The 12443-nt window shown below is 43.9% G+C and overlaps 1 protein-coding gene across 1 annotated transcript in view; it reads left to right on the plus strand.

Moving 5' to 3' along the window:
* The window catches only part of MTUS2 (microtubule associated scaffold protein 2), a 495531-nt gene that overhangs the window by 110080 nt on the left and 373008 nt on the right, over positions 1-12443 (plus strand).

Below are 12443 nucleotides of genomic sequence, written 5' to 3' on the forward strand. Positions count from 1 at the left end.
CGCAGGGGCACAAATTCATGCGTTGCAAGAAGGGGCAAAGATCTAATTTGCCCCAGCCCCTCCGATGTAATTTCTGCTTCCTTCTTGTCATTACGTGGTACTTAGAATTTCTCCTTAACTGCATGTTTTATCACACCCTGCTTTGCTATTGTTACCACAGTTACTAGCTGTCTGCACGTTATATCCCCTTCCCCTCAGGAGATCGCAGTTTCCCTAAGGATTCAGACTTTTCTTGTAAAAAAAAATTTTTTTTAATGATTATTTATTTTTGAGACAGGGAGAGACAGAGCATGAACGGGGGGGGGGGGGGGGAGAGAGAGAGGGAGACACAGAATCGGAAGCAGGCTCCGGGCTCTGAGCCGTCAGCACAGAGCCCGATGTGGGGCTCGAACCCATGAACTGTGAAATCACGACCTGAGCCGAAGTCGGATGCTCAACTGACTGGGCCACTCAGGCGCCCCTTAAATTTTTTAATGTTTTTATTTATTTTTGAGACAGAGACAGACCATGAGCAGTGGAGGGGCAGAGAGAGAGGGAGACACAGAATCTGAAACGGGCTCCAGGCTCTGAGCCGTCAGCACAGAGCCCGACGTGGGGCTCGAACTCATGGACCGCGAGATCATGACCTGAGCCGAAGTCGGACACTCAACCGACTGAGCCACCCAGGCACCCCCAGACTTTTCTTTTACTCATCTTTTAATTGTTCCTGTACTGTGTTTTGTATCAGTTGATGCTCAGTTGGGTCTGTCTCAGAGCCCTTTGAGTCCTGTCTCCACGTAACCTTTTTTTCTCTCATCTTCCTAACATGGAGGCTGTCTGGGGGAGTCCGCGGTCTGCGGAAAGGGCCAGGTGCTAGTCTTGGCATGGCACCCGGCCCCTGTGTGGCTGTGACAGGTCTCAGCTGGCGGACTCGGCCCGAGTCTCCCTGGGCTTCATCCTCCTCGTGTAAAACGAGAGGCTTGACATAATTCACGTCTCGGTTCCTTTCCATCTCAAATACTCAGTGATATTCTGTGACGGATATATGCTCAGCAAGGCGTTACCCAGAGAGCCAAGTAAGTTAGGAGAGATTCCGTGTGCTACTGTATTAATTCAACAATATCTAGTGAGTGCCTGAAGTTGTTGGACACCGTTCCGCTCACCGGGGATCGATGGTGAGCAGGGCGGATGCGACCCTTGCTTAGCCTCACGGAGCTCATGTCCTATTGGAAGAGGAAGACAATGAACAAATAAACATAGAGAATAACGGAAGAAGGCTGGGGAAGAAGCACAGACTGTGGCCGGGGAAAGACGATGCACCTCAAGGAAAGTCTGTCTGGGGAGGGCACGTTCAAGATGACCCCTGATAGGTAAGATGGGTCCATCCGTGTGAAGAGCCAGGCATGGAGTGTGCAAGCAGTGAAGAACAATGCAGAGTCAGTGGGCAGGCTGCTAGGGGAGGAGGGGGTGAGGGGAGATTTCGCAGGGCCGCACAGGTCCCAGCAAGGAGGCCACGGGAGGGTCTGTGGCCGTGAAGTGACCGTTAACATGCCAAGATACCACTCTAGACGCCTTGTGAAGGGGAAATGGCTCATTAGAGAAGCAAGATTGGAAGCCAGGAGATCTGGGAGGAGACTTATACGTGGCTTATGTGGGAGATAATGTGGAGGCAGAGAGGGAGAAAAGCGGGCGGGCTGGTGATGCCCTTGGGAAGCCCGTCTGATAGCCCTCACCGGTGGGTGGGGTGTGAGTTAAAAGGGCCAAGGAAGCTCTTAGTTTCGGCTTTGGTGGTGAGGTAGATGACAGAACCAATAATCCAAAAAGGGGAGCCTTGGGAGAGCTGGGATGGGCATTGCGAGGGGCATTGCGTGGCCAAGAGGTCTCCTGTCTGGCCCTCATTCTCTGGAACAGGTCCTTAAACACGATTATCTCATTCTCTCTCGATATCACCTGCATTCTGGAAATAGCTTGTCTCCCATGTCTACCGTTAAAAATATTTTCGCTTCAGAGACACACAGTGTGAGAGAAGAAATGCAGATGGCCAAACAGCGTATGAAATGTAACTTGACTAGAGGCAAAGTAACAAAATAATAAGGCTTTTTACACCCTATCAAGTTTAAAAGCTGAGGATTCCACCGAAGCTTGGCCTGGTGGCTTAAGAGCCCGCATGGGGGTTCAGAGTCCAGCCCTTGCACTTACGCTCAGAAGTTATTTCACTTCTCTCTGCCTCGCTGTGTAAAACACAGCGATAATATCTAGCCCTGGGATTGTTATGGATTAAGTGCAACAAAACACTGAAAACAGCACCTGGTAAGAGAAAGTGTCATTTAGGTGTTGAAAACAAATTCCTAGGGTTGAGTGAACTGTGTTCAGTTAAAAAATGCTTTTGAGTTCCTACCACAGGCCAGCTACTGTTCTAGGCTCTAGAATAGAGTGGCGAACAGAGGAGGAGGTGCCTGCCCTCCCAGAGCTTATATGGGATGCGGAAAGGCAGATAATAAATGGGTACAAGGATCAGATAACCTTGGGTGGTGAGAAGTGTGTTCTAAGCAGAGTGACCATATGTACAGTTCATGCTTGGTGTCATGGCATTCTGTCTGGTTTAGCGTTTTGGAACTCCCCAGAGTGGCCCAGTTTCATGCAAACACTGGTACGTGAATGTTCTAGTATCTTTCTTTATAGTTGCCCAAACCTGGAAGTAACTCAGTGTCCCTCAACTGGAAGACAGCTACATAAACTGTGGTTCGTAGCACACAGCCTCATTTAGCCATGAAAGGGAACAACTACGGATAGACACAACACCGTGATGAATCTCGGATGCACGGTGCCGAAAGAAGCTGGATACAAAGGCTTCACACTGTGTAGTTACATTTAATTGACATTCTGGAAAAGGCAAAACCTAGGAACAGAGACCGGATTATTGGTTGGCAGGGACTAGGGATCAGGGAATGGTAGATCTACAAAACGGCTTGGGGCAATTTTTGGAGTTCATGGAAGTGTTCGTTTTGTTTGACTGTGCTGGTGGTGGTCATAGGACAGCATACGTTTGCCAAATTTGCAGAACTGCACAGAGGAAAGAGTGAATTTTGCTGGATACTTAGACTCTGATTTAAAAAATTGGAAAAAATTCCTAAGCAAGAAAAAAATGTCCCTATTTGGTTTTTTCTGATTAAATATAATTTATTGTCCAGTTGGTTTCCATACAACACCCAGTGCTCATCCCAACAGGTGCCCTCCTCCATGCCCATCACCCACTTTCCCCTCTCCCCACCCCTCAACAACCCTCAGTTTGTTTTCAGTACTCAAGAGTCTCTGACAGTTTGCCTCCCTCCCTCTCTGTAACTTTTTTCCCCCTTCCCCTCCCCCATGGTCTTCTGTTAAGTGTTATGCTGAATGAAGTAAGTCAGGCAGAGAAAGACAGATACCCTATGTTTGCGCTCATCTGTGGATCCTGAGAAACTTAGCAGGAACTTAAAAGTGTCCCTATTTGAATGGTAAATGATCTGGTCGTTCTAGTTACAAAGTTTCAAGAGAGAGGAGATAGTGCAAGAAATAGGGAGATAGAATGAAGCCGGAGACTTATGGCCTATATGCCAGGCCCCGGCATATAGTCTAAGCACAGGACGTGCACCTGTAAACAAAACCAAGCCTCCCACAGAGCCCAGAGTTGCGTATGAACGTGCAAACACGTCCACCTGTTTACACAGTGGTTCTGCCTTTAGGAATAGATACTAAGGAAATAAGAGGTTCAGTAAAGATAAGCATTCAGCAGTTTTCTGTGAAAAAATTATTTAAAAAGGCAAAATAAGAACAACTTAAAATCTAAACAGTAGGAGAATAGATGGGTAAATTATGGTAAAAAAATGACCATTTAAAAAAATGATAGGCTATTTATTACATGTATTTATGTGAGGAGGTGCCCGTGACATGCAAAGTGAAAAATTGGAGTTATGGAACTCATTCTCTAAGTGTAAAAAAAAAAAAAATCTGGGATACTCAACTCTGTTCTTGGGGGGAGAGTAAGGGACTTTGGTATATTTACCTTTTTTTATATATTCAAGATCCATTTTTTAAATAATTGGCTATGTCAGTATTTCCATTTTGGAAAAAAAAATCATTCAAGACAAAAACAAAAGAAAGTGGGGTGCCTGGTGGCTCAATCAGTTAAGCATCCAACTTTGGTTCAGGTCATGATCTCACAGTTTGTGAGTTCGAGCCCCACGCCAGGCTCTGTGCTGACAGCTCAGAGCCTGGAGCCTGCTTCGGATTCTGTGTCTCCTTCTCTCTCTTTGCCCTTCCCCTGCTCGTGCTCTGTCTTTCTCTCTCTCTTTCAAAAGTAAATAAACATTTAAAAAGTAATCATTTAGCATAATATGCGTGAAATGAACACCCTATATTTTCTGGGTGAAATTCTGCCCTGGAAGGGAGGGATGCATTTTTTAAAGGGAAGTGCTTTTTGTTGGCAGATGCAAATGAAGTTCATTGCAGAGAAACATGCAGCATTTTTACTGGAGACACTTTAGACATCAACTTAATGTTTTTCATAGGTGTAACCTGTGAAGAGTCAACTTGCCTCTTTTCTTGGCTCTGTGAAGGGGCACATAGCAGCATTCCATTTATGTATATATTGTTCTTCACTCTTTTTACCAGAGTAAAATAAAACCAAAATAGCCTCTGCTACCTAAAACATATATATGTGTATATTCCTTCTGAGCACTGTCCTGTTTCTATATTGGAATAAAATGTGATGTACAACTCATGTCACGTACATCGATAAGGAGAGTAAAGCAGGCTCCAGAGAGCTGTTATATTTCTACATGATTTTACAGCTTTCACAGAATTCAGCACCACAGATAGCTACAGCATCCCCAATATTTACCGTTCCTCACCCAGCAATACCACTCGTAACCATACTGTAGTGAAACGACTTGAAACATTCATTGGGTCTGCAGTGCCTCAAGTTTTAGGATACCTGTGCTTGTACCTGTTGCAAATAAACATAGCATTAGAAAAGAGGACCAAGAACGTGGCTATTCTGCTGCAGAAAATACGGAGGAATGATTACCGTGGAACTTCCTAAAGCGGATGGATACAGTGACTTTTACGTAAATATTTGCAAGTAACTTCATATAAAATTATCTTGTTAAATGTGGTGGAACATGATAGACCCCAAATACATGGTCCGTAAAAATGTCAACTAAAATGTGAAATTTGGGATGTTGACTTTTTTGCATTACTCTTATATTTACAATATTTGCAATATTATTATAGATTATATTTCGGGCTCGTATCTTACACACTTGTCTGTATGCTAAAGTTGCAAAGGATAATTTATCGCATGGTAGGAGTTGCAGCTGGAACTTCTTCGGCAGACACATTTTATTAAGTTGGGTAGAATTGCATTTATATTCAAAGGCACGGTGCTTGAGCATTTATATGAAAAGTCACATACTGGCAAAGCATTCCACAGCAGACCTGGCAGCTAAGGAAGGCTGTGGAATATTGTTTTTCAATCTTTTAAAACCCAGTGCTCTTTTTAATAACATAAAAATCCCCCCAAACTTCATTTATTTTTGAATTAAATATTATAGCAAGTATAAATCAAATCATGACGATCAGAATGTACTTTTTTTTTCTTACATCATCTCTGTTGAATATTCTGGTACAACCCTCCTGGAGTGAGGCTGCCTAATCAGCTGGGAAGGGTGGCTTTAGAGTGTCCGTGTTAAAAGACTAAAAAGAAAAAAAGTAGAGCCTGTGCTGCACTGAAAGTGATGTAAACATTGGCCATTTTGAGCTCAAGGTGAAAGGAGATTGCTTCATCACAAGTGCCTACTGCATGTAAAGTCCTGTCCCAGACCCTGCATGGGAAACAGAAGTGTCTGAGCTGTTAGACTCCAACCTAGTGAGCTTATAGTTTAATAAAGAGGAGTTGTGGGGGCGGGGATGGGCTAAATGCGTAGGGGGCATTAAAGAGTCTACTCCTGAAATCATTGTTGCACTGTATGCTAACTAATTTGGATGTAACTTAAAAAAAAATTAAATAAGTAAATATAGCCAGAAAAAAAAAAGAAAGAAGACACACATGTATAATGTGTGTATAATAAATATAAGACATAGATGACTGTAATCAAAAGGTACACTTAGCTATAATAAGGTAGGATATACATAACTATAATTTAAAAAGCATGGGGCTCCTGGGTGGCTCAGTTGGTTAAGTGTCTGACTCTTGATTTCAGCTCAGGTCATGATCTCGTGGTTCGTGAGATCGAGCCCCATGTCGGGCTCTACTCTGACAGTGCAGGGCCTGCTTGGGTTCTCTCTCTCCCTGTCTCTCTCTGCCCCTCACCTGCTAATGCTCACTCCCTCTCTCTCAAAATAAATAAACTTAAAAAATAAAAAACAAAAGGCATAGTTTAATAGTGCTAAAAGGAAACATCTGGGGATTCAAGGCATAGAGAGACAATATCCAGCCCCTTCTCCACCTTTTTGTGAGGGAAGAGGGGAGAAAATTTAGCAGTCTTCATGGAGGAGGTGGCCTTTGAGTTCAGAAGGTGAAGCTGTTGGGTAGCAGGGGCAATTTTAAACAGAAGAGTGAGGGGGATTGAGAAGTCTGGAAGCACATGTGGGCTCAGCATTCATCAGACCATGAATGTCAGGCCGAGACATTTGGCTTTCACCTGTCATTCAGCCAGGTTAGTTCACGATTGTCATAGTAGTAGGTGGCACAGAGATGGTTGATCGGCTGGGGGTTTCTCTTTATCTGAGAATGCCTCTCATGCCGTACTGGACAGAACTAACACGGTACTGAGAAATTGATGTGCAAGATGAATGAAGAGATTGTATTTGAGCATGTAGATGTTATCAGTCCACTTACAGATTCAGAAATGTGTATGCATTCAACTGAAGGAGTTCTAGATGAGAAGGTCCCATCATCAGAGACGGTGAGTTGGGGAGAGCTGAAGCGGTGCCTCATTGATAAAGACAGGCAAAAACATTTTGTCTGTTAGCAAGGAGATGATGTGGTCCTCAAACTACATGCTAGTGAACCTGATGCTGAGCCCATGTTGAATTTTAAAAAGCGTTGGTGATGGATAAATTATGAATACTGAGAAAAATAAACAGTGGTCCTTAGGAGAATTTTGGGGAGTGTGTAGACCAGACCAAGGGAGACAGTTTCATTTTCTTTCTTTACTTTGATTTTCTCTCATCCTCTGTTGGAAGAGAGGCAGTATTATAATTATTTCAGCAACACATCCAACAGAAGTTTCTCCTCTTACAATGTTCTCATGGACCACGTGGGGACATGTGCAGTAGCTGCAGGGCCCAGAGGGTGGAGGGGTGCCTACGTGAATGTGCCCATGGAGTGTTGATCAGCAGATGAGAACCTGCTGCTTTGCCTCCTACCCTGTTTCGCTGACAAAACAGCGAAATGATAATAAGGAAGGCACACTTACCTCTGCGAAGACGGTATGGAAATAGAATGGATTGCAAAGATTTTGGATGAAAAATTAAGGATGGGCCCAAAAAGTTTTAAACAGCATAGAACAATGGACTTCAATGGACAAGGGACAATTGAACAATGGACAACAGTGGACCAACAAGATGAAGCTCCACAGGTACACTTTTATGGTCCTACCCGTGGATGCTACAAGCCAGTTACAGATTTCTAGGATTGAGTCCCTGTCGTTTAGGAGTGACTCATATAGGACTTTGGCATTTTATTTGATGCTGTGGAATCAACAGGGTTATTCATGTATCCATGGAGAGGCCACTCTTTTAGATCGTGTGGTTAGAGGTATAACTAAGTGAATGCAAGTCTTGCTTTCACAGGACCCTGGATGATGCACCCAGAGCTAGAGTATTGTGTGCAGTTGTATGCTGTTCAGGAGGGACTATAGGCTGCCTGGGGTATGGGCTTAGATGGTGGGAGTTTCTTAAACCTGCGCCAACAATTGGGAGAATCTGAGTTCTTTCACAAAGAGAATAGGTTTGGATGAGAAAGGGGGCCTAATAGCTCTTCGGAGAGACCTGAAGTGTTGTTCCTGGTGGAAGAAGGATTGCCTTGTATTGCTCTAAAGAGGCAGATCTCCACTCTGGGCTAGTTTGACAGTGGCCTTGCCTGGAGGGCTGATAGGCTGCCAAGAAAGCTGGTGGATCTCCTAACACTGGCGTTTTCACCTTAGCACCAGGGGTGATCCCTTGGAAGACCACTAAGCATCAGAGAGACTAGGAACCTATAAAATCATTAAATTCCTTTTGGACCCAGGAGTTAATTAATGGATTTTTTTTCCTAGATAAAATCTCACTGACCTCTCAGGTCATCATTCATAACTTTCTATAGTAACATGTGAAGTACATGAAAATTGCATGCCTCACTCTGGGAAAACGGACCTCACGTGGGGGCGGTTAGCACGGTTGGTCGACATATTTTTGTTTCTTGTGTAATCGTACAATCCTGTATTGGGAGTCTGAATTTGTATGATCACGTTTCATATTGGGGAAAACATGTTTATCTTAGTTGGATGCCTTGGATTGAAGTCCAGATCCAGAAAAAGACAAAAACAAAAACTTTTGCTCATATTGACCCTGTGATTGACTTTTGGCCATGTGATGCAGCTCTAGGGGGGAGATGTCGAGTCTTGTCAAGAAGGGAAAGAGGAAACATTACCTCCTGTACAACATTTTGCTTTCTAGAACTGAAGGGTTGTTTTTCTTCTTCTTTTGAAATTGTTTGTTTGTTTGTTTGTTTGTTTTGAGAGGGAGGGAGCATGAGGAAGGGGCAGAGAGAGAGAGAGGGAGAGAGAAAATCCCAAGCTGGCTCCATCTCAAGAACCATGACATCGTGACCTGAGCCAAAATCAAGAGGCAAACGCTTAACCGACTGAGCCACCCAGGCGCCCCTGAAGAAGGTTCTTAAATGCTTTCCTCTTGTTATGTGAGCTTTCTCTCCTTTTTTTTGATTCTGGTTTTGCTTCTCTATTCTTGGTCTGATGATAGTATCTTTTCCTTTTATTCTTTCTTTGGGATCTATACCACTTCACCGAAAGGCAGCTTTTCCTTGTAAAGCTTCCACTTTCTGCACAGATTATACTTTCCTATCTGTTTCTGCTCTGCCAGTTCTTGGCTGTGTGACCTTGGGAATGTTGCCCTCCCTGTGCTTTCATTTCCTTACTCGGAGAGCAGAGAAAAAGCAAGGGGATGTTAAGATCTGTCTCTGGAGGCCATCACAAATATTAAATAGCTTAACTTGAACTAAAGTTAAAGATTAAACAAAATGAGTTATAATTTAGAAGTTAAGTTAAATTTTATGAATATGAATTCGTGCTAAGAACAATACTTGGCCCGTAGAAAGTCCTAGCTTTCCATTCCCTTACCAGTGAGTGACCTTTATTGCTTACTGAGAAAGAAAAAGATATTTATTATGTAATTCTTTAAAAATTAAAATACAGCTCTTTTCTAGCAAGACACTGATTTGACACCTACCTGTTTGTCAGTCTCTAACGATCACATGTGGATTGCTGTGTATGACCCTCTGGATTTGTCCGTCATTGGTGAAAATAATTCCTTTCTTTCTTTCTCCCAGCCTTGACAATTCAAACCAGAGGGCTCTTGGCTTCATGCTTATAATTCTGTCCACAGAGAATTAGAGGCACTCACTTTCTGTGGACGGCCCATATTTGTGGGATTTCTTGCTCTCCTTGGCTTTCTGGGACGCCTGCTTTCTGACCCAGAGAGCACAGTGTTCTTTTAAACTGCTGTCTTACTGATTTGTCTACATGCTTTTTGTATCTGTGCCCAGAGGATATGTGTGTCTTCAAGGAAAACGTGTTTTAACTTGAATAAAGAAATAAAGATGGATTCACTGAGAATCCCCTCTGTGTCAGGGATCAGAGTGTGAGCATCTTGATGAAGCCTGAGGGCTCTCTTGGGGTGAAGCTGGACCTGGAGCATCAGTGGCTTACTGAAGACAGGCCTGGAAGGAGGCAAAGAGGGAGAAGAGGAACGTGGGAGATAGGGATGGAGGCAGGGGAGGGTGGGGTGGGGAGAGGAAGACAGTGAGCACCGATGGGAAGAACAGAAGGGCGGAATGCCAGGGAACGAGAGTGCCCACACACGTACGGGTGTGTGTATTTGGGCAGGATAAGTTGGAAGGAATGGCAAGACCTAGACCAGGGTGTTAATGTGTCTTGGGGCGAGGGAGAAGGGACAAATAAAACACACAGAAACCCCAGCTTCTAGGAAATGATCTCATTTGTGTAAAAAATACGTGCGACTGTAATAGATGCGAAAGAAACAAAGAGAGTTTTATCACCTGAGGTTTTCGGGATGCCAGTGGCAGGTAGCCAAGTGAAAAGTTAGGAGGGGATGGGGCGCCTGGGTGGCTCAGTCGGTTAAGCGGCCAACTTCGGCTCAGGTCATGATGATCTCGTGGCTCGTGAGTTCAAGCCCCGCATCGGGCTCTGTGCTGACAGCTCGGAGCCTGGAGCCTGCTGTGGATTCTGTGTCTCCCTCTCTCTCTGCCTCTCCCCTGCTCGTCCTCTCTCTCTCTCTCTCAAAAAATAAATAATTAAAAAAATTTTGTTTTAAAGTTGGGAGGGGAGGGGGCTGGGCTGGACAGGAACGAGGAAGTGGCCGCATGTTATTGGTGGTTGTTCTCAGGTGTTCATCCTGTCATCCGGCTGTGTAGCATCCATCCAAATGTATGTATGTGTGTATATATACACGAATATATCTGTACGTATGCATGTGCACGTAATCTTTTGAACAGATGAAATTACAGAGTAAAGAGTAACGAAGGGAGACGGGGGGGGTTGCCTTGTAACCTACTTCAGCAGAAACGTAACAACGGCTTCTCAGGAAAATGTGTACATGTGTACTTGTATGGACGAGGAGGAAGGTGTAGAAGGCTGTTAACTTTGAATCCCCACGGGGGGATTGGGGATGGAGCAGAACCTTGTTCCTTTGAAACGCTGCCACCACCCCCCCCCCCCCCCCGGCCTAAAAAAATGCACTCCCAGCAGTGGATAAACCAATGTTAACCTTGAAATGAGTGGTTTCCTGATGATCTGTGAATCTCCCTAATAGAAATTGAAACACTGTATTAGATTTTAAGCTCTTTGAGGGCAGAAATAGCATCATGGAGAAGGTCTTCATCATTCATTCATTTACTCATTCGTGTTACAAATACATGTTAAGTGCCTAATGCATATGCTAGGTATTGAACAATATTTTCTTCAGTGTCTGGCACATTTGAAGAGTTGTTTTTTTTTTTTTTTTTTTAAGTAAAAGTACAGGATGTTGTGAAAGGTCATCATAGAAGGACCTAATCTATTTTAGTGGGTGAGGAAGGCTTCCCGGGGGAAGAGGTATTTATGCTGCAAACTGAAGATTACAAAGGAGTTAGGTAATGCTGGGAGAAGAACCCATGTTCTGTGTAGATGGTAGACTTTGTGCCAAGGCCCCGAAGCAGGAACGGGGTGCACGGTAATGTGGAGGATGAGGACAGTGTGCCTGCAGCCTGGAGAGTAAGAGGATGAGTGGTGGGGGTGAGGCTGGAAAGGTGCGTAGGGACTGGATCACGCAGGCCCTGAAGGCTGGGGTAGAATTTCCTCCAACTTCTTATTTTGGAAATTTTCAAACCTATAGAACAGTTACAGGTGTTGTCGAGTGGATCGCCTAGATTTTCAAATTATTATCATTTGGCACAGTTCTGTTTTCTCTCTCTTTTTCAGACTCTCTCTCTCTCTCTCTCTCTCTCTCTCACACACACACACACACACACACACACACACACACACTTTGCTGAACCATTGGAGAGTAAGTTACCACGTGTCATGTCAAAAAGCACATCATGTTTAAAAGCTTGGATCTTCCAAGAAAAAAGACTGTCTCAGATATAGTCACCACACTATTATACACCTAGGAAAGTTAACATTGACAAAATACCTTGACCCAATATACAACCCATTTTAAATGTCTAATTGCCCAAATAACGTCACTCGCTAACTATTTTTTTAGAATCCGAGATCTGGCCAAGGTTCATGCATTGTATGTAGATATCCGTTGGCATTTGGGGGGCAGGTTTAGGCCAGTTATTTTGTCAACTGTCTGCCAATTTAAATGTGCCTGATTATTTCCTCGTGGTTAACTTCAGGTTGAACATGTATAGCAAGAATACGATCTAAGTGACAAGGCACTGAGGACTGCCTAACAGCAGGAACACGTGGTGTCAGTTTCCATTATTGGCGTTAAACGCGATCACTTGGTTAAGGTGGTGTCCACCAGATATCTCCATTGTAAAGATAAAGGTTTCCTTTTGTAAGAAATAGAGTAATCTGGAGACTGGTACCTTTAGATTCTGTGAATGAATATCCTGGTCCCCAGTAATCTTTCACCTGATATTGTTGGCAACCGTTGGGGTCCCACACCCAAGATAATGAATTGCCTTGTGTAATTCCAAA

This window comes from Panthera uncia, assembly GCF_023721935.1.
Source record: "Panthera uncia isolate 11264 chromosome A1 unlocalized genomic scaffold, Puncia_PCG_1.0 HiC_scaffold_16, whole genome shotgun sequence".
NCBI classification, from domain to species: Eukaryota; Metazoa; Chordata; class Mammalia; order Carnivora; family Felidae; genus Panthera; species Panthera uncia.